Genomic DNA, 23,588 nt, shown 5'->3' with positions numbered 1-23,588 from the left:
TATTCATTTTTTTAACTGTTCCCCTCGTTAAAGAGAAAAGAGGCTGAGGTGCGCGCTGCTACTGTTTTAATTAGAGCAGCAGAAAAGCACCCCCCTCGTCCTCCCCCGTTTGTGTGTGTGTGTGTGGGTGGGGGGGTGGCCGGCTGCTACATAGGCAGAGAGGATGTGGTCTGCAGAGTGCATTAGTAAACCTGTCAACCTGCACGCATTTTGCATACCATGCACACAATTTGAGGTCAAAGTATGCTGGTACGAAAAACTACCCCAAAATAGGCTTCTAGTTGGCACATTGTGGTAACTGTAACTGTCTGAAGTTGGAGCTGAGCCATTCAGAGGACTCGGATGAGGAGAAAGAAATCTCTAGTTCTCTGCTCAGGCTCACTCCTGTAGTCATAGTACTATTATTGCTTTTCCTCCCTCTACCTGGATGGCAGCTCTCTACTTCATTCGTTGATACCACAGGGTATGTCAAATGGAGAACAAACTGGTTGCCAAATACATTTTCCAAAATTATATGGGTTAGTCAAGCACATAACCACTATTATTTTGTAGTTAGTGCCTTAGCTAAGGCTTACCCTGGCAGGTAGCCTAGCAGTTAAGAGCGTTGGGCCAGTAACCAAAATAGTTGCTGGTTTGAATCCCCAAACCGACTAGGTAACAACTGTCGCTGTCCCGTTAAGCAAGGCACTTAATCCTAATTTTCTACAGTGGCGCTGTACTACTGTAACTGACCCTGTAAAATAGCACATTTCATATGCTTTGATGTCTGTAGTAGGTGCGAGCGCATAGACAAGCAAGGAAACGTGCAGTGCTGTGGTAGTTCAGTACACATCGCTGTGTAGATGGAAGCAGACATACAGTAGCAGAGAGCTGTTCCGCTAATATCATCCTTCACAAAAAATGTATTTAGGCTGTTAAAGATTAGCAGGCCTACGTTAATTAATCAGTTCATCTGTCCTCTTCATATAGCTAGCTATATGTCAACAGTAGGCTGCTAATGGTGTGATAATAGTTCGCCAATTACGACAAGGCATGTTGAATGAATGGTAGTCTAGTAGTCAGTTTGATTTGATGGATTAGGTCAGGGATGGAGAATTGAAACAAGCTCCTATAGGCCTAGTTCAGTTCTTTCATATTACAAAAACCCTACAGGAAACTGTCTTAATTGAATCCAGTAATTGAATTATTCTGAATTTTCTCCCCAAAAACAATTAAGCCAGTTGACATTTTCAGTCGACTATCCACATAAATACGCCTATTATTTAGAATAATCATTACCCCAAAATGTAACCTACAAAATTTGTAGGTTACATTTTTTTGTAAAAATTTGTAGGTTACATTGAGACACTTCAATTTAATTTCAGATCAAAAAAGACTTCTGTCTTGGTTACAATGTTTGATATATTTTAAGACGCTAGGTTTCAGCGAATGTCAGTTACAGGTTTTTCAAAAATGCTAAATGCTACAACTTGACTGACCCCATCCGGACCTCCCCCCTAGCAAACCTTGGGCCTACAGTCGTGGCCAAAAGTTTTGAGAATGACACAAATATTAATTTTCACAAAGTTTGCTGCTTCAGTGTCTTTAGATCGACAATTTTTTATCGACAATTACATGAAGTTGATGCAAAGAGTCAATATTTGCAGTGTTGACCCTTCTTTTTCAAGACCTCTGCAATCCGCCCTGGCATGCTGTCAATTAACTTCTGGGCCACATCCTGACAGATGGCAGCCATTCTTGCATAATAAATGCTTGGAGTTTGTCAGAATTTGTGGGTTTTTGTTTGACCACCCGCCTCTTGAGGATTGACCACAAGTTCTCAATGGGATTAAGGTCTGGGGAGTTTCCTGGCCATGGACCCAAAATATCGATGTTTTGTTCCCCGAGCCACTTAGTTATCACTTTTTCCTTACGGCAAGGTGCTCCATCATGCTGGAAAAGGCATTGTTCGTCACCAAACTGTTCCTGGATGGTTGGGAGAAGTTCCTCTCGGAGGATGTGTTGGTACCATTCTTTATTCATGGCTGTGTTCTTAGGCAAAATTGTGAGTGAGCCCACTGCCTTGGCTGAGAAGCAACCCCACACATGAATGGTCTCAGGATGCTTTACTGTTGGCATGACACAGGACTGATGGTAGCGCTCACCTTGTCTTCTCCGGACAAGCTTTTTTCCGGATGCCCCAAACAATCGGAAAGGGGATTCATCAGAGAAAATTACTTTACCCCAGTCCTCAGCAGTCCAATCCCTGTACCTTTTGCAGAATATCAGTCTGTCCCTGATGTTTTTCCTGGAGAGAAGTGTCTTCTTTGTTGCCCTTCTTGACACCAGGCCATCCTCCAAAAGTCTTCCCCTCACTGTGCGTGCAGATGCACTCACGCCTGCTGCCATTCCTGAGCAAGCTCTGTACTGGTGGTGCCCCGATCCCGCAGCTGAATCAACTTTAGGAGACGGTCCTGTCGCTTGCTGGACTTTCTTGGGCGCCCTGAAGTCTTCTTCACAACAATTGAACCGCTCTTCTTGAAGTTCTTGATGATCCAATGAATGGTTGATTTAGGTGCAATCTTACTGGCAATGATGACGGCACATGTTTCCTTGCAGGTAACCATGGGTGACAGGAGAAGAACAATGATTCCAAGCACCACCCTCCTTTTGAAGCTTCCAGTCTGTTATTCGAACTCAATCAGCATGACAGAGTGATTTCCAGCCTGGTCCTCGTCAACACTCACACCTGTGTTAACGATAGAATCACTGACATGATGTCAACTGGTCCTTTTGTGGCAGGGCTGAAATGCAGTGGAAATGTTTTTGGGGGATTCAGTTCATTTGCATGGCGAAGAGGGACTTTGCAATTAATTCCAATTCATCTGATCACTCTTCATAACATCTTGGAGTATATGCAAATTGCCATCATACAAACTGAGGCAGCAGACTTTGTGAAAATTTGTATTTGTGTCATTCTCAAAACGTTTGGCCACGACAGTACATCAGCACCACCTTGTCAGAAAATCCTAGGGAGTGCTCTGATTGTACATTTTAAGTATATTTCTAGTTAGCTAGATGAAGAGAAGCCAATTACCAAGTACCCATAACAGTCTATAAACTACAATTCATACTGAGGCAGTCTTCTGCCAACATTATTAGACTAAAAAAGGGCCTAGGCAAATGCGTGTATTGTGGGATCATAAAAATGTGTCAAGTTTGGTATGTCTGAGTTAGGAGCAGAGCGTAAACCACAGCCTGGTCTTTATCGCTCTGGTCAAACTGTGCACATGCACACGGGAACAAGCGGTCACCTCCCATACTGCCTTTCTCGTGCTAGCTTACCACAGGACGCCAACAAACACTAAGACACACTCCATATACAATAACAAACCACACCATCATGTGTGTGTGTGTGTGTGTGTGTGTGTGTGTGTGTGTGTGTGTGTGTGTGTGTGTGTGTGTGTGTGTTGGGGGGTATATGATTTGGAGCTTCCTGCTACAGTGGCCCCCTCTGTGTATCAGGGCTGGCCCATACCCCCCACCCCCAGGCGACCACCACCACATCCGATGTCTGTACAGACAGACCTGGCCAGGAGTGCTCCCGCTCGCCTAGTGCCAACAACGTCACATGCACACACACACAGATACACAAATGAAATATTCAGTTTTTGGTCAATCCAGTACACATAAAACACACAATGTGACATGCAAAATGATATCAGTAAAAATACAGAAATATAGCACTGGCACATACTGTGCTGATTCTGAAGGACATGCACAATATAATTGGCATTTGTTCATTTGGATCCCCAGTAGCTTTTGCAGAAGACACAGCTACTAAAGGGTCACATCACCAGGGGCACACAAACACTCACTCAAAAACCACCAAGCATATAGTGTTTGATGGGTTGTAGTTTTTAATGATATGCTTTTTTACGCATTGTGACCTTTGGTCCTATATTTCAGGAACCTCAATTATTTTTCCATTGTACAAGCCCCATACCAAAGGATGGTGACGTCCTGGCTTGTGTGTTTTTGAGGGCAGGCACTGTCACTGGTGTTTTGATGATGTCTAACGTGTGTAAAGTTTTTGCTAATTTAGCATGATTTCTGAAGGCACACATTTTTCTGTTATTTTGTGTGTCCTTTAGATCATCCGTCAAGTGGACTTTAACAAGAAGCCCGGTCGGATGAGTGTGAAACCCATCAAATTTGATGTTATCCTGAAGCTCAGCAACACCAACCTGAAGGAGAAGGCCTAGAGGGAAGGTATTGCTAGTTGAGCATGTTAACTAAATAGGCTTGTATACAACAGGAGAAGACTTCGACTGGGTAAGTATTGCTAGCTTAGCATGCTAACTAGGCTTGTTACCACAGGGAAGACTTAGACTGGGTGAGTACTGCTAGCTCAGTTAGCTTGTCTTAGCCATGGTGGGAATAAGGCTTAGTACTACTAGATTCATAGGTTGTAATGGCTAGGAAAATGTATTTTTAATTGGGAGGCCTAGTTTTGTCCTCAAGCAGGTCAATATAGTATCTTCTCATGACACTTGACCTCTTGATACTTGAATCATCTCAATTAGTAATCTAATTAGGCTACCAGTAATTAGGCTATAAAGGAGAATTTTGCTGTATTGTTTTATTTAAATGGCATGTTATAGAAAGGTCCAAACACTTTTTTTGTATTTTGTTGTTGTTGTGATTTCACTTGTTTTGGAGAAACTTACCCCAACCAGCGACTCACTTCCTCATTGAGCAGTACGGGGGCTCTAAAAAAAACATGAAATGCTCAAAAATACCCAAATACGTCCTTTAAGAAAGGGAAAAGCTCCCAGGACAGGTGATGCAGGTCTTTTAGATCAGTGGTTCTCAACTGGTTTTGCCTCGGGACCCAACCGGGTTGTCTCAGTTGTGACCCAAAACTCACATTGCGAAAAAATAATAGCCAAAATACAATCAGGAAAACAAATTTGATGCTATATTGATGGTAAATGTGGCAATTATATGACAAGGGAACAACATTCCCACCACTTTCATTGTCAATAATTAAATGTTACCCATATTCTTGATGAAGAATATTAAACTCACTGGTTTGAGACCACAAAAATCAACCAAAATAGTGCTGCTACCCAGCTAGCCATGAGGAATCGACCCAGAAGCGGCCCTCTTCAAAATGACCCGGAATCAAAATGAATGACTGCCCAGAATCGGCCCATGTACACTGGGCCATTTCCGTCTACCGGAATTCAGCCAAATTTGCCGGCATCTTACCAGAATGCCCCCAGAAGCTGCCCGATGCTAATTTAAATAAATGTATACAAAATTATCCATTTTAGTCATTTTAAATATTACTATTTTACATTTTATGCATACAAATTATACTCATCCACCCTCCAAAAAATATATATGTTGGAGGAAACATCATACACCTGGTGACAGTGTCAGCATGCATGCACCTGGCCCGCCACAGCGCAATCAGACAAGGACATCCCGGCCGGCCAAACCCTCCCCTAACTTGGACGTCGCCTCATGGGTCTCCCAGTCGCAGCCGGCAATAGTATCGAACTAGCATCTGTAGCAACGCAGTTTGCACTGCGATGCCGTGTCTTAGACCACTGTGTCACTCTGGAAGCTCCACCAACAAAGTTTTTAATGCTTATTGTCTTGCACAAAGTATCAAAATACTAAAATACAACTTAAACAGGACTCTTAAAGAATTCAATTTAAATGGTAATTGTATTTTTTGATCACAGAAACAATGAGAAAATTTGGAAAAATGTATAAATAATTAAACATTAATTATATAAAGCAGCCAATGTAATCATCTGCCAGAGAGTAGGCCCAATCGTCCTGAGACCCAAGTAATACATTTGGGCCAGATAAATCGCACCGGAATCGGCCCGAGCCTTAAGTAATACATTTGGGCCAGATAACTCACACTGGAATCGGTCCGAGCTCAATCTCCGCATCCTAGCCATAAGTAATACTGCCTAAGGCGGCCCAGACTCGGGCCAGGCCACATGACGTCGGCTGAGTCTGACTCTCAGCCGAGTTCCACAAAACACTGCTGGAATCGGCCCAGATCCACAGTGCTAGCTGGGTAATTAGCTCTATATTGAAAATGTGATTGAATAATGTATTTTTTGGGGGGCGGGGTAAATTATTTGACAATTTTAAGTTCGTTATCATTTTTACACACTTTCTACCTGGTTTAAGCCATTAAAGTTCAGACCAGAGTATTATTTTTTCATAAAAATAATATGTATATATTTTTTACTCAGACACCTATGACCCACTCAAAACCTTCCGGGACCCACACTTGGGTCTCGACCTACCAGTTGAAAATTGCTGTTTTAGATGTTGTACAAATGAAATGGTGTCATTACGAACTTTATCTGCAACGTTATATTTAATTTTGTTGCGACTCGAGTGATACCCTTCTGTTAATTCTAGCTTCATGCTACTCAGAGAATGGAACAACTGGATAGGGGAAACAGCTCGAGTCGCACAAAATGGAATATACTGTAACATTGATGCACCTGTTTTATATTGTGGATAAAGTTCAGAATGACACAATTTCATATGTACAACATCTAAATGCCTGCATCACTACCGTTTCTAAAAAAAAGTATTTGGGTGTTTTTGTTGCATTCATGTTCCTTTCCTTTAACTGGGTTATTTCTATGACTTGTTCTGACAGACCACATGGAGATGCACCTGTTTTATAATGGTTGCTGTCAGCGATTGGGTGCAGAGTGAAAGCGGAGTCAGGCGCAGGACACAGGTATGGAGTAATCCAATTGAGTTTACTCAAAGAATAAAGCAAAATTCCAAAAATGGAACATACAACAAAACTCTAACACGAACACAACCACTAACGACATAAACAATCACGGACAGAACAGAAATGTATGTCAGATGGTAAATAGGGAATGTAATGAGGGAATGTAAAACAGGTGTGTATATAATCAGACAAAACGAAACAGAAAAATGGATCGGTAGTAACTAGAAAGCCGGTGACGTCGATCAACGAACACCACCCGAACAAGGAGAAGGGCCGACTTCGGTGGAAGTCGTGACAGTTGCAGAGATTGTGATTCATATATGACCATTATACAATTCCTCACAATTCCACCCTGCTTTAAATTTTAAAAAATGTTGGGAAAGATTCCAGATTAGATTATGGTGCACTACTCAACCTATTGTCTGTGTCACTGTAATAGAATAACAATGGCATTTACAAGGCAACAAGAGCAGCTGATGAGCTCCATGGCTCAGGCCTTAACTAATGTATTTTCACACTCGTCACTGACACTGTGGGTGTTACCCTCTATGTGTGCATAAGAGGATTAAGGGCAGCGGGCGAAAGCGGATGTCAGGGGCTCTTACCCGGGTGTAAATCGCAGTGCTCGTTGTCGCTGCCAAGAGGATTGCCTCAAGGCCCTCTGGGATTATCCCTCGCACTCCTCTCGTCAGGGCTGGCTTCGCTGCTGTTGCCTGGGGCAACCAACGGCACCGGCTCCACCGATTGCTTCTATCATGCAGTCAGTGTATCATGACTCTACCCTGCTACTGTCAGACCTGGCTAAACGAGCACCTATCTGTCCAATAGACCAAGTCGAGAGTGACCAACTACCATAATAGACTATGCGACAATGGGTCTTAGCTTGGCCTACAGTACAGAAATTAGCGTTATTACCATAATAGAACTCAAATGGATGGAACAGTCGGTCATACCCTCTGTGTTGTATTTCATGTATAGCCTAACTGCCGTGTTGACGGACCCACGCTAAATCATTTGGAAAAGAGGACCATGTCTTTGGATAAGCTGGTGGTAATGTTATCTTAACGAGGGCTGGGCGACCTGTAAATCATATAAAAAAACAATTGGGCCCATGTGAATGGGCGATTCACAATAACTATCGCTAAATAAGCTTTGTTGTACAATAAAAGGTCAAATACACTGCATTTCAAACAGTCAGCAGTAATCTAATGAATTCCGGGCTTGTGAAATTATACCTTGGCTAAATATAAGCCTTTCACAATAAAAAATAAATACTTTTTTTACTGTCATATACACCAGGTAGGTCTAGTGAAATGTGTTTTACAGGGAGAGCCATAGTAGTACTCCGCCACTGGAGCAAATGAGGGATAAGTGTCTTGCTCAAGGGCACATCAACAGATGTTTCAGCTTGTCGACTCGGGTATTCAAACCCGTAACCTTTCGGTTACTGGCCCAGTGCTCTAACCGCTAGGCTACCTGCCAGCCACACAAAACACCATTTCTGTCTGTAGCTTCCGAACGGTTTGTTCTACAAACTATTATGTCAATTTTGCTCTACAACCCTAAAAGTGTCAGGGGACTTGTCTGAAGTTGGTAAAGCCGATCTGACCATTTCTGTCTGTAGCGTCCGACCCGTTTGGTCTACACACTGTTCTCCGTTTTGCTCTAGGACACCAATGGAAGTATGTACATACAGAAGTAGTTAAGTGCCTAAAAAAGGGTTAAATATTTGTTAAAAATCCTGATCTTATATCTCTCGGATATACAGTGCCTTGCGAAAGTATTCGGCCCCCTTGAACTTTGCGACCTTTTGCCACATTTCAGGCTTCAAACATAAAGATATAAAACTGTATTTTTTTTGTGAAGAATCAACAACAAGTGGGACACAATCATGAAGTGGAACGACATTTATTGGATGTTTCAAACTTTTTTAACAAATCAAAAACTGAAAAATTGGGCGTGCAAAATTATTCAGCCCCCTTAAGTTAATACTTTGTAGCGCCACCTTTTGCTGCGATTACAGCTGTAAGTCGCTTGGGGTATGTCTCTATCAGTTTTGCACATTGAGAGACTGACATTTTTTCCCATTCCTCCTTGCAAAACAGCTCGAGCTCAGTGAGGTTGGATGGAGAGCATTTGTGAACAGCAGTTTTCAGTTCTTTCCACAGATTCTCGATTGGATTCAGGTCTGGACTTTGACTTGGTCATTCTAACACCTGGATATGTTTATTTTTGAACCATTCCATTGTAGATTTTGCTTTATGTTTTGGATCATTGTCTTGTTGGAAGACAAATCTCCGTCCCAGTCTCAGGTCTTTTGCAGACTCCATCAGGTTTTCTTCCAGAATGGTCCTGTATTTGGCTCCATCCATCTTCCCATCAATTTTAACCATCTTCCCTGTCCCTGCTGAAGAAAAGCAGGCCCAAACCATGATGCTGCCACCACCATGTTTGACAGTGGGGATGGTGTGTTGCTTTTACGCGAAACATAACGTTTTGCATTGTTGCCAAAAAGTTCAATTTTGGTTTAATCTGACCAGAGCACCTTCTTCCACATGTTTGGTGTGTCTCCCAGGTGGCTTGTGGCAAACTTTAAACAACACTTTTTATGGATATCTTTAAGAAATGGCTTTCTTCTTGCCACTCTTCCATAAAGGCCAGATTTGTGCAATATATGACTGATTGTTGTCCTATGGACAGAGTCTCCCACCTCAGCTGTAGATCTCTGCAGTTCATCCAGAGTGATCATGGGCCTCTTGGCTGCATCTCTGATCAGTCTTCTCCTTGTATGAGCTGAAAGTTTAGAGGGACGGCCAGGTCTTGGTAGATTTGCAGTGGTCTGATACTCCTTCCATTTCAATATTATCGCTTGCACAGTGCTCCTTGGGATGTTTAAAGCTTGGGAAATCTTTTTGTATCCAAATCCGGCTTTAAACTTCTTCACAACAGTATCTCGGACCTGCCTGGTGTGTTCCTTGTTCTTCATGATGCTTCATGATGCGCTTTTAACGGACCTCTGAGACTATCACAGTGCAGGTGCATTTATACGGAGACTTGATTACACACAGGTGGATTGTATTTATCATCATTAGTCATTTAGGTCAACATTGGATCATTCAGAGATCCTCACTGAACTTCTGGAGAGAGTTTGCTGCACTGAAAGTAAAGGGGCTGAATAATTTTGCACGCCCAATTTTTCAGTTTTTGATTTGTTAAAAAAGTTTGAAATATCCAATAAATGTCGTTCCACTTCATGATTGTGTCCCACTTGTTGTTGATTCTTCACAAAAAAATACAGTTTTATATCTTTATGTTTGAAGCCTGAAATGTGGCAAAAGGTCGCAAAGTTCAAGGGGGCCGAATACTTTCGCAAGGCACTGTATATATTTGACAGACATAGATTTTTTTTCCATGTATGAACCAGTTATTCAGTGTGTTTCTATGGGCTTATGGCAGTATGGCAAAATTAAATGTTTCATCAAAATATGTAAATTAATATATTTCTGATATCTAATGGGGTACTGAAATTCTAAATCAAATAGCTAAATGATCCTTGGTATGGCCATCATAAAACAATTCCATATGTTTGATGAGTCCAGCCTACTTGGATCTATTTGCCGAGAACTAGTTCTGTACGATGGCGAGTGGTGGCGTTGATAAACAAGAATTAGAGGATCCTCCATGCGTCATCGTTTATCTCCAGTTTGGGAACATTTTGGCTTCCCAGTAGATTACAACGGCGATGGAGAGTTATGTCACAACACTCAACGAGAGTAGCCTATGCAGCTGCCAACACCTCAAATATGTTGACACAACAACATAACTCCAGTATACAAGATGCAAATGCGAAGAAACAACAACACAACAGCTTCTTCCTTCTGCATTTATAAGCAGCCCGTGGCAGCTGATTCTGACCCGGCCAAAGAAATCACAAGAGCGATAGGTAGGCTGTGTTTATTTTTACAGTATTTTGGTTTAAAGCTGCGGATATGCACCCATTCTCATTGGTTGAGAATAAGGAGTTTCAGCACCTTGTGAAAGTGCTCGAGACACGTTACAAAATTCCCTCTTGCACCCATTTCAGCAAACAGGTAGTACCGACTCTATAAGCAAGACAAGTTGAAGTTTTCAATAAATTGGCCAATGCACCATGTTGCGTTTACTAAACTAGAACCGCCAAGATGGTCAATCTGACAGTTTTCAATTTCAATAACTTAATTTCAATAAAAACCTTTAACCCACCAGTCCCTGACTTTCCTAAATATGTGCATTTCATCCACAAAGCACAATGACGGTCAAAATGATTGTATGTATATTTAACAGTAGAATAGCCTGGCCTTGAGGAGTACCAATAGGCGCCCGTCTAATAAATCCATTTAACTACAAAAGCATGGCCTTGTTGGACCCCTCCTTGATATGATCCTGTTATTGTCACATGCTGCACATGTGTGTGTGCACATGCATCTATCAATCCAATTTTATCATGATTCGTTATAAGGGATAGTATACTTTAGTAATCCACAATTACCTGGTGATGTAAAAGTACAATGACATGATCTTCCATTATCCTACAGATACCTTGTAACTGGAGATTCTTTCAAAAACGATTACCTACAGTTACTGTGTAGGGCACTGCAAGGTTGGGTGACAAGGGCCATCTGGGATTGCCTCCTGGAGGAATTCAGATGTGTGAAGGCTACCTATGTCCTGCATAACTTCATGAGGATTGACATGAGGACCAGGAGGGGATATGTAGCTTGCCACTGTATGCCAGAGGAGAAGTATGCTGCTCTGCAGGATGTTTCAAGGATGGGGTCCAACAACGCAGCATGAGAGGCAATCCGTCTGCGGGAGATCTTTTAAGTCACCATAACAACACCCACCTGTAGCACGCGCTCCAGCAAGTATATCTCACTGGTCATCCCCAAAGCCAACACCTCCTTTGGCCGCCTTTCCTTCCAGTTCTCTCCTGCCAATGACTGGAACGAATTGCAAAAATCACTGAAGTTGGAGAATTATATCTCCCTCATTAACTTTAAGCATCAGCAATCTGTGCAGCTTACCGATCGCTGCAGCTGCACACAGCCCATCTGTAAATAGCCTATCCAACTACCTCATCCCCATATTGTTTAATTTACTTTTTTGCTCTTTTGCACACTAGTATTTCCAGTATTTCTACTTGCACATCATCATCTGCACATCTATCACTCTAGTGTTAATTTACTAAATTGTAATTACTTCGCTCCTTACCTCCTTACGCCATTTGCACACACTGTATATAGACTTTTCCTATTGTGTTATTGAGTGTAAGTTTGTTAATTCCATGTGAAACTCTGTGTTGTTGTTTGTGTCATACTGTTTTGCTTTATCTTGGCCAGGTCGCAGTTGTAAATGAGAACTTGTTCTCAACTGTATCTCATTTTGTTTATCTGTTGGACCGAGCCTCAAACTCAGGTCCTGCGTGTACCTAACTGACCCTCTCAGCCCATTCATCGCCATTTACCCGTTGTTGTCTTAGCTCTCCCGACCAACATGCATGATTGCTTTAATGTCAGTCTCTAATGTCAACTGCTGTTTTAGTCAGTTATTATTGTTTTAATTCACTGTAGAGCCCCCAGTCCTGCTCAACATGCCTTAGAAGCCCCCAGAGACGCAACCTCTCTCATTGTCACTCAATGCCTAGGTTTACCTCCACTGTACTCACATCCTACCATACCCTTGTCTGTACATTATGCCCTGAATCTATTCTACCATGCCCAGAAATATGCCCCTTTTATTCTCTGTTCCCAACGCACAAGATTACCTGTTCCTACAGCCCTTATCCTACTCCTCCTACGTTCCTCTGGTAATGTAGAGGTTAACCCAGGCTCTGTAGCCCCCAGTTCTACACCTATTCCCCCAGGTGCTCTCATATGTTGACTTCGGTATGCGTAAAAGGCATGGTTTCATGCATGTTAACATCAGAAGCCTCTCTAAGTTTGTTATATCCACTGCTTTAGCACACTCCGCCAACCCTAATGTCCTAGCCTTGTCTGAATCCTGGCTTAGGAAGGGCACCAAAAATTCTGAAATCTCCATCCCCATCTACAACATTTCCGTCAAGATAGAACTGCCAAAGGGGGCAGAGTTGCAATCTACTGCAGAGATAGCCTGCAGAGCTTTGTCTTACTATCCAGGTCTGTGCCCAAACAGTTTGAGCTTTACTTTTAAAAATACACCTTTACAGAAATAAGTCTCTCACAGTTGCCGCGTGTTATAGACCCGCCTCAGCCGCCAGCTGTGCTCTGGACACAATATGTGAATTGATTGCCCCCCCCATCTATCTTCAGAGTTCGTACTGTTAGGTGACCTAAAACTGGGATATGCCCTCAATCTCCAACAAATTATAAAGGAACCTACCAGGTACAACCCTAAATCTGTAAACACGGGCACCCTCATAGATATCATCCTGACCAACTTGCCCTCCAAATACACCTCTACTTCAGCGAGCAGGCCTTTCTAATCGACATGGCCCGGGTATCCTGGAAGGATATTGACCTCATCCTGTCAGTAGAGAATGCCTGGTTGTTATTTGAAAGTGCTTTCCTCACCATCTTAAGTAAGCGCTCCCCAAATAATGTAATAATGTAGAACTAAAAATAATGTAGATCTAAAAACAGATATAGCCCCGGTTCACTCCTGACTTGACTGCCCTTGACCAGCACAAAAACATCCTGTGGCGTATTGCAATAACATTGAATAGCCCCCGCGATATGCAACTTTTCAGAGAAATCAGGAACCAATATACAGTATACAGTCAGTTAGGAAAGCAAAGGCTAGCTCGTTCAAACAGAAATTTGCATCCTGTAGCACTAATTCCAAAAAGTCCATGGAGAATAAGAGCACCTCCTCCCAGCTGCCCACTGCACTGAGGCTAGGAAACACTGTCACCACCGATAAATCTACGATAATCGAGAATTTCAATAAGCACGGCCATGCTTTCCACTTGGCTACCCCGGCCTCGGACAACAGCTCTGCGCCCCTCGCAGCAACCTGCCCAAGCCCCCCCTGCTTCTCCTTCACCCAAATCCAGATAGCTGATGTTCTGAAAGAGCTGCAAAATCTGCACCCCTACAAATCAACTGGGCTAGACAAACTGGACCCTTCTAAAATTATCCACTGTAATTGTTGCAACTGTTCAACCTCTCTTTTGTATTGTCTGAGATCCCTAAAGATTGGAAAGCTGCTGCGGTCATCCCCCTCTTCAAACGGGGAGAAACTCTAGACCCAAACTGTTACAGACCTATATCCAACCTGTTAAAAAACAGATCACCGACCATTTCGAATCCCACCGTACCTTCTCCGCTATGCAGTCTGGTTCCCGAGCTAGTCATGGGTGTAACAAACGCCATCGATAAAAGACAGTACTGTGCAGCCGTCTTCATCGACCTGGCCAAGGCTTTCGACTCTGTCAATCACTGCATTCGTATCGGCAGACTCAATAGCCTTGGTGTCCCAAATTACTGCCTCGCCTGGTTCACCAACTACTTCTCATGCTGACCACGATGCGAGCGTTGCAAAATAAATGTAGAAATCTATGTTATTCAATTATTTCTCCCACACTGCTTGTGCGCGTCAACGAGCGTCTGCGTTGCCATGGGCTAAAATAGAAGTCCTTTCTATTTATGACGCAGATTGAGCTGCAAATCCTGCCTCTCCCATCTCCTCATTGGTTATACCCACGAGGGTGATTGAAAGACGAACTGTGTTGCTGGTCGGTGTAGTAATACTATGAAAGTTTAGATGCCAATCACCATATAAGTTCAAAGATGAAAAAGCCTGGAAGGAGGAGAGATGACTAAAAACGATTCGATTGACCGTTTTATGTGTGGATTAGTTGTCAAAGTAGAGGATCTTGTGCATGTCAGGTAAAGTAACAACTCAATGTTTATATCCCAGGACAAATTAGCTAGCAACAGCAAGCTAGCTAAATTAGACAAATTAGCTAGCAAGTATAAGCTAACTAGCTAAATTGCCATAAATGTGTAATGTTTTTCGACCTGTTCCCAAATTAATGTAATTGTTTTGATATTTTAACCTGTGTGTCGTGATCGCGTTTGGTGTATGGGGACAAAATAAATGTATGCACAATGGCGCACGCGCGCAGCCGGTTTGGGTTCCGTGTCAGATAGAGTTCAGTGTGTCAAATCGGAGGGCCTGTTGTCCGGACCTCTGGCAGTCTCTATGGGGGTGCCACAGGGTTCAATTCTCGGGCCAACTCTTTTCTCTGTATATATCAATGATGTCGCTCTTGCTGCTGGTGATTCTCTGATCCACCTCTACACAGACGACGCCATTCTGTATACTTCTGGCCTTTCTTTGGACACTGTGTTAACAAATCTCTAGACGAGCTTCAATGCCATACAACACTCCCTCCGTGGCCTCCAACTGCTCTTAAATGCTAGTAAAACCAAATGCATGCTTTTCAACCGTTCGCTGCCTGCACCCGCACGCCCGACTAGCATCACCACCCTGGATGGTTCCGACCTAGAATATGTGGACATCTATAAGTACCTAGGTGTCTGGCTAGACTGTAAACTCTCCTTCAAGACTCATATCAAACATCTCCAATCTAAAATCAAATCTAGAGTCGGCTTTCTATTCCGCAACAAAGCCTCCTTCACTTACGCCGCCAAACTTACCCTAGTAAAACTGACTATCCTACCGATCCTCGACTTCGGCGATGTCATCTACAAAATAGCTTCCAATACTCTACTCAGCTCACTGGATGCAGTTTATCACAGTGCCATCTGTTTTGTTACAAAAGCACCTTATACCACCCACCACTGCGACCTGTATGCTCTAGTCGGCTGGCCCTCGCTACATATTCATCGCCAGACCCACTGGCTCCAGGTCATCTACAAATCCATGCTAGGTAAAGCTCCGCCTTATCTCAGTTCACTGGTCACGATGGCAACACCCACCCGTAGCACGCGCTCCAGCAGGTGTATCTCACTGATCATCCCTAAAGCCAACACCTCATTTGGCTGCCTTTCGTTCCAGTTCTCTGCTGCCTGTGACTGGAACGAATTGCAAAAATCGCTGAAGTTGGAGACTTTTATCTCCCTCACCAACTTCAAACATCTGCTATCTGAGCAGCTAAACGATTGCTGCAGCTGTACATAGTCTATCGGTAAATAGCCCACCCAATTTTACCTACCTCATCCCCATACTGTTTATATTTATTTACTTTTCTGCTCATTTGCACACCAATATCTCTACCTGTACATGACCATCTGATAATTCATCACTCCAGTGTTAATCTGCAAAATTGTAATTATTCGCCTACCTCCTCATGCCTTTTGCACACAATGTATATAGACTCTCTTTTTTTTCTACTGTGTTATTGACTTGTTAATTTTGTACCACTCCATGTGTTGTCTGTTCACACTGCTATGCTTTATCTTGGCCAGATCGCAGTTGCAAATGAGAACTTGTTCTCAACTAGCCTACCTGGTTAAATAAAGGTGAAATAAAATAAATACAAAATAAATATTGCACTCTACAGCTTTACCTAAGGATTGGGGAACAATGAAATGGGGTCAATTGCACAATTGGCCAGCTCCGTCCGTGTTAGGGGAGGGTTTGACCCGTGCGGCTTTACTTGGCTCATCGCTTTCTAATGACTTCTTGTGGCAGGCCGGGCTCCTGCAAGCTGACTACAGTTTCAGTTGAAAGGTATTTCCTCCGACACATTGGTGCGGCTGGCTTCCGGGTTAAGTGGGCAGGTGTGAAGGAGCGCAGTTAGGCAGGTCATGTTTTGGAGAATGCATGACTCGACCTTCGCCTCTCCCGAGCACGTTGGGGAGTTGCAGCGATGAAACAAGATTGTACCAAAAAAGATTATACCAAAAAATGTAATATGTAGGAGCACACAAAAAAAATGTAGGAGCACAAATAAAAATATTTGAGGTAATAAGCTGTTTCTTTGTAGTAATGGTGCAAGCATAATGAACATGAATAATATGCTCAGTGTATTCTCCATGGAACTCAGGGGCTGCGGTACAGTGAAGTAATCATTTCAAACAATTATCATCTCAGTGATTTTTGTCTTTTTTTGTCTAAAATAAAATGCCAGGTTGCACAGCAAAATATTTAAGTGCATATGCGAGTAAAATGGTCTCACTGTTGGGACTTGACTAGTTTGTTACTGTAAGCTATATGTAAACAAAAATATCAATAGCCTAAACATCAGTATTAGCGCCAAGTGTGCTTGTGAATAGTGAAAATCAGTCAAAAAGAGTATATTGTCAGTTATTTGTGGCCACGCTCCTGCTTACAGTATGGTGTGCGTCTTCACGCAAACGTTGGATCTCATTTAGCTGTTATCCCTTTTCGACACAAATCTTTGTCACTTTCACTTGATTTCTACACTTGCCACAAACAAGTTGCTTGCAGCTGCAACAGGTGTTGTGGGTTCTGTTCTGAGTGTATCTGCCCACCTTGGAGTTTCTCCTCCCCGGAAGCTGTGCGCAATGGCTCGCGTGGAATCTTGGCTGCTGCCTTGGCCCTCATATGTCTCTCACGTAGCCCTTGTGCCAGACTCATGATGAAGTCTCTCCTGTTCATTGTGTTGTTCATGCACTGCTTGAACAACACGTGCGCATTGATAGCGGCCAATTCAAGCATGTTGTACTGTAGAGCACAGCAACAGGCAAGCGGCGAGTTCCTCCTTTCACGAGTACAGCTGTGCCATTTGATCCGAAACGTTATATGGCACTCGTTCACCTGCCGCCCATATAGATCCTTTCCCAGATATGTAAAGCTGTTCCGCATGAATAAGAATAATAATCATCAGAGATGTCATGGTCCCTTTCTTCCCCGCCATCTGAGTTGTTTTCATTCAGATCTTGTCCCAACGTTGACACAGCATGTGCATCCATTCGTCTTAGTGTTGCAATTGTAAATTACGCACGCTCTCACTGTGTAGCCTACTCCAAGTAATAAGACTGCTTCGATTCAGTGGACTGATATACAGTGCATTCGCAAAGTACTTAGACCCCTTCCCCTTTTCCACATTTTGTTATGTTACAGCCTTCTTCTAAAATGGAGTAAATACAACAACAACAAAAATCATCTTCAATCTACACACAATATCCTAATAATGACAAAGCGAAAAACAAGTTTTTATAATGTTGTGCAGATGGATATACAAGAAAAGAAAATAAATACCTTATTTACATAAGTATTCAGACCCTTTGCTATGATACTCGAAATTGAGCTCAGGTGCATCCTGTTTCCATTGATCATCCTTCAGTGTTTTCTACAACTTGATTGGAGTCCACCTGTGGTAAATTCAATTGGTTGGACATGATTTGGAAAGAGACACACCTGTCTATATAAGGTCCCACAGTTGACAGTGCATGAAAACCAAGCCATGAGGTTGAAAGAATTGTTCTTTGCGCTCCAAGACAATATTGTGTCGAGGCATAGATCTCGGGAAGGGTACCAGGACATTTCTGCAGCATTGACCACAGTGGCCTCCCTCATTCTTAAATGGAAGAAGTTTGAAACCACCACTAGAGTTGGCTGCCTGGCCAAACTGAGCAATCGGGGGCCTTGGTCAGGAAGGTGATGACCTGATGGTCATTCTGACATACAGTGCCTTGCAAAACTATTCATCCCCCTTGGCGTTTTTCCTATGATGTTGTATTACAACATGTAATTTAAATGGATTTTTATTTGGATTTCATGTAATGGACATACACAAAATAGTCCAAATTGGTGAAGTGAAATTTAAAAAATAACTTTAAAAGAATTCTGAAAAATTGAAAAGTGGTGCATGCATATGTATTCACCCTCTTTGCTATGAAGCCCCTAAATATGATCTGATGTGACCAATTACCTTCAGGCTTCACATAATTAGTTACATAAAGTCCACCTGTGTGAAATCTCAGTGTCACATGATCTCAGTATATATACACCTGTTCTGAAAGGCCCCAGAGTCTGCAACACCACTAAGCAAGGGGCACCACCAAGCAACAGGCACCATGAAGATGACGGAGATCTCCAAACAGGTCAGGGACAAAGTTTTGGAGAAGTACAGATCAGGTTTGGGCTAAAAAAAATATCTGAAACTTTGAACATCCCACGGAGCACCATTAAATCCATTATTAAAAAGTTGAAAGAATATGGCACCACAACAAACCTAACAAGAGAGGGCCGCCCACCAAAACTCACAGACCAGGCAAGGAGGGCATTAATTAGAGAGGCAACAAAGAGACCAAATATAACCCTGAAGGAGCTGCAAAGCTCCATAGCGGAGATTGGAGTATCGTAGGACCACTTTAAGCCGCACACTCCACAGAGCTGGGTTTTACGGAAGAGTGGCCAGAAAAAAGCCATTGCTTAAAGAAAATAATAGGCAAACAGATTTGGTGTTCGCCAAAAGGCAAGTGGGAGACTCCCCAAACATATGGAAGAAGGTACTCTGGTCAGATGAAACTAAAATTGACCTTTTTGGCCATCAAGGAAAACGCTATGTCTGGCGCAAACCGAACACCTCTCATCACCCCGAGAACACCATCCATAGTGGCAGCATCATGCTGTGGGTAGGTTTTTCAGTGGTAGGGACTGGGAAACTGGTCGGAATTGAAGGAATGATGGATGGCACTAAATACAAGGAAAATCTTGAGGGAAACCTGTTTGTCTTCCAGAGATTTGAGCTTGGGATGAAGGTTCACCTTCCAGCAGGACAATGACCCTAAGCATACTGCTAAAGCAACACTCGAGTGGTTTAAGAGGAAACATTTAAATGTCTTGGAATGGCCTCGTCAAAGCCCAGACCTCAATCCAATTGAGAATATTTGGTATGATTTAAAGATTACAGTACACCAGCGGAACCTATCCAACTTGAAGGAGCTGGAGCAGTTGTGCCTTAAAGAATGAGGAAAAAATCCCAGTGGCTAGATGTGCCAAGCTTATAGAGACATACCCCAAGAGACTTGCAGTTGTAATTGCTGCAAAAAGTGGCTCTACATATTATTGACTTTGGGGGCGTGAATAGTAATGCATGCTCTTGTTTTTTTGTCTTATTTCTTGTTTGTTTCACCCCAAAAATGTTTTTGCATCTTCAAAGTGGTAGGCATGTTGTGTAAATCAAATGATACAACCCCCCCCAAAAAAATATATTTTAATTCCAGGTTGTAAGGCAACAAAATAGGAAAAATGCCAAGGGGGGTGAATATTTTCGCAAGCCATTGTAGCTCCAGAGTTCCTCTGTGGAGATGGAAGAACCTTCCAGAAGGACAACCATCTCTGCAGCACTCCACCAATCAGGCCTTTATGGTAGAGTGGCCAGACGGAAGCCACTCCTCAGTAAAAGAAGTAGAAGAATGGGAGAAACTCAGTAGAAGAATGGGAGAAACTCTCCAAATACAAGTGCGCCAAGCTTGTAGCGTCACACCCAAGAAGACATGAGGCTGTAATCGCTGCCAAAGGTGCTTCATCAAAGTAAAGGGTCTAAATATAATATTTCTGCGTTTTTTTGCAAACATTTCTCATACATGTTTTTGCTTTTACATCCTATTCTTCATTCACAATTCCTACATAATTATGTATTGTTCGGGTCCCCTTGCTTGTCAATTTACCCATTCTCCCCCATCATACATCACTTCATTTATTTAACCTGTTATATGTGTGCAATTAGATTCAGTTTAGGTTCAGTTTTTAGGCAATTATCGAGGTGATTATCAACTGGGCATGGCACTATCGGGAGAAAGAGCAACTGAGGGACAACTGGGTAAACCATTCAAAAAATGACATGTCCTCCTAAAACTGGTTATAACTCCAGTTCTGTTTGTGGTATGAAGACTCTAACAACACAGTGTGTTACATAGACTTATTTAGGAAAAGTCAAGGGCGAGGGAGACATGACTTTAAAAATGGTCATTAACATTTAAATTAGTTTGCATTTATTATGATGCTCTCTGCCTGTCTAGTGTTTATTTACACAATCACTAAGAAATCCTTTCATATTTTGTTTAGGAAGGTCATACAAAACATGATACAACACCATTTATTTCAAAAGAACACAATAGCATGTTTTGAGTTGTATTTATCTGTGCTTAGGCTATGGCTGCGGCATGCCAATGAAATCAACTTGTTAATTTAGTAGACATCACATTCCCTACCCTACCACAGTCAACACTTATTTTAGAGTAAGAATGTAATGGAATATAACAGAATAAAATAGAAGGGATATTTTTTCCCAAATGGTTATTGCTGATTGTTACCAGTAGCCTGCTCTCATGAGGAATGGTTATTCTAGGAAGAAGTTATATTTTGAAACCGAGACCATCTGCACAATATGTAGAGATTTTTTGGGGACCAAATGGGTCAATTAGAAACGTAGGCATCTGCTCTTTCTAATCGGGTACGGCAATCAAAACATCTGGCCTGCATCATGGACCTCTGTAGGATGATATGGAAGAAGTGCTGTTTGGTAAGCTTCCTTACCTTCTTTGTCAACGATTCATATTTGACAAATGAATAACATTGTCACCCATCAGACTGTTGTCAATTTAATCTTGTCTTCAAGCCACATCTATTATTATATGTGTGAAATTTGTTTCAATATAGTTTAGGTGTAGTTTGGATGGGCCGCTAGTTGTGCAGAGAACTGTTGTCTTACACTCAGAAAATACACTATCATCTTATTTTAGTATTTACAGTCTATCCACTTCTAGATCAATAAATACATTTTTTGACTGATTACAATTTACATTTGGTGTCTTGAGGTTTCTTATGACCCATTTTAACATAATACATGCATGGATGTGTTGTTTATTACGGAGTATTTACACAATTGAAATATCAACAGTCAGTATGACCGTCATGGCCATTCTAGTAGTTATGGAATTCCGGCGCCCTGAGTGTTAACGGCGAAAGCCCGTCACATTACCCCGGAGTGGGAGATGTACCATTTTACAGACACGCCCCCTTTATGAGAGTCTCAATTGAGTATCTAGCCCTAAATGGTAGGGAGGCAGCGTCATGGTGCATTCGTAACCAAGTGGGAAGTGGGAATTTACCACATGCACCTGGGAAAAATCCACTTGGGAATCTCATCTATCATCCTGAGCACCCACTTACATTTTACATTTGAGTAATTTAGCAGATTCGCTTATCCAGAGTGACTTACAGTGCATTCATCTTAAAATGGCTAGGTGGGACAACCACATCACAGGCGTAGTAAGTACACTTTTCCTCAAAGTAGCTATAAGCAAAGTCGGAGCTAGGGAGAGGGGAGAGTCAAGTGCAAGTGTTGGTTAGTATACGGTTGACGTAGCTTGTTAGCCAATCAGCATTTCTCAACGAGTTCAAATCACATGAAAGCATCCAACTGGTATTTATTACTTCACAACTGGTAAATTCCCACCTCCCACATGGTTACAAACGCAGCATCAGTGTGGAAACTTGAAGCCCAACATAACAATCCTGTCACGACAGATAATACCAGGAACATTGTGAATGGCGTTTCATTTTCCCGCTGTACCGAAACTGAACCATGACCCCCAAAACCGTAATAAGTACCTAACCGTGGGTTTGGGGAACCGTTACACCCCTATTCTTATCACTTTCCTGTTAGCTAGTCAACTAACACAGCAACCTCAAACAGTGCAACCAGAATAACAGCAAAGTAGCTGCATTTGTTTGTTTAAGCTTTTTCTAGTGACATTATTTGCTACATTCACCTGGCATTGAAAATGTTCTCTCTCGTCAGGACAATGTTCAGAGAAGCTAGCCAACTGCACTCTTAACACGATCACTTCAAACTGAATCTGGTAAGACAAACTAGCTGCATTTCATTTAGTTTTACTTGTTTTTCTAGTGACATTTATTTAGTATACATCTATAAAAAGTATGCTGATTCATGATTTTAACTGGCTGAGAAAAGATGTCTGTCTCGACCTGACATGTTAATTCTCAATGGGACAGTGGAGAATTAACTTCAATTTTGAAACAATGTTGCAAATGTCAGAGAGACAGACAGCAGGTTTATACATTTCTCCACTGTTGAAAACCGATTGATAGTCTAAATGAAAGGTGAGATGGTTAGTGTTGTTACAGGCATACAATAATATGATTATTGTGGATAGTCAGATTAATATAATAGTTTGATTAAAACGGTCACATTTTCCTAACAATCCAGTTTACATGGACACATTTGAAATCAGGCTACCTGATGGCACTCTGATAAGTGCAGAAAATCGGCAATCAAAATAAACGTTTTACCACAGCGAGCGAACATGTTGTTTTTGGGAAGCATATTTGATTCTGAGTTCAGTCTTCTAAAGTTTGTATGTGAAAACTATTTTAAGACGCATACATTCAGTTGTTCCGAACTCACTTCAATCGCTCTCTCGGCTGGTGCTAGGACATGCACAGATCAAATACACAGCTGGAACGCCGATTTAAGATGCTTACATGTCCTAATAATTCAAAAGAATTCTCAGAAAACCACGTGTTTTAATCGACATATGATTACTTTGATTTTGACTCTACGCTGATTAAGATAAGCAGAGGAAGGTGTTTGCATGACTATTGCATAATCTGCCCCTGCCATAATCAGTTTAATATCGAATTATTAGTGTGCATGTAAACTTACTCGATGTTTAGATGCTTTTTACAGTAAAGGTCAATTTTATAAATTGCCTGGCTGAGCTGATGAGACAGTGAATGGAATAGTAAATAGGAATTCCGCTGTCATAGCCGGTTGTAACTTGTGGAATAAACAACAGCTAGAAACCTGTTTTAACACAGAAATAGCTGTGATCCTTAA

At 42.1% G+C, this 23,588-nt stretch overlaps 1 pseudogene across 1 annotated transcript in view; it reads left to right on the top strand.

The window, feature by feature from the left end:
* The window catches only part of LOC149976653 (nucleolar complex protein 2 homolog), a 47,104-nt pseudogene that overhangs the window by 9,913 nt on the left and 13,603 nt on the right, over window positions 1-23,588 (top strand). The window contains exon 5 of the transcript XR_016487031.1: window positions 4,134-4,243. The product of XR_016487031.1 is annotated as a nucleolar complex protein 2 homolog (transcript). The remainder of the gene's footprint in view (window positions 1-4,133; window positions 4,244-23,588) is intronic.

Source organism: Oncorhynchus mykiss, chromosome 16 (assembly GCF_057628025.1).
Source record: "Oncorhynchus mykiss isolate SJ-2025 chromosome 16, ASM5762802v1, whole genome shotgun sequence".
NCBI classification, from domain to species: Eukaryota; Metazoa; Chordata; class Actinopteri; order Salmoniformes; family Salmonidae; genus Oncorhynchus; species Oncorhynchus mykiss.
This window is presented reverse-complemented; position numbering and strand designations above follow the sequence as displayed.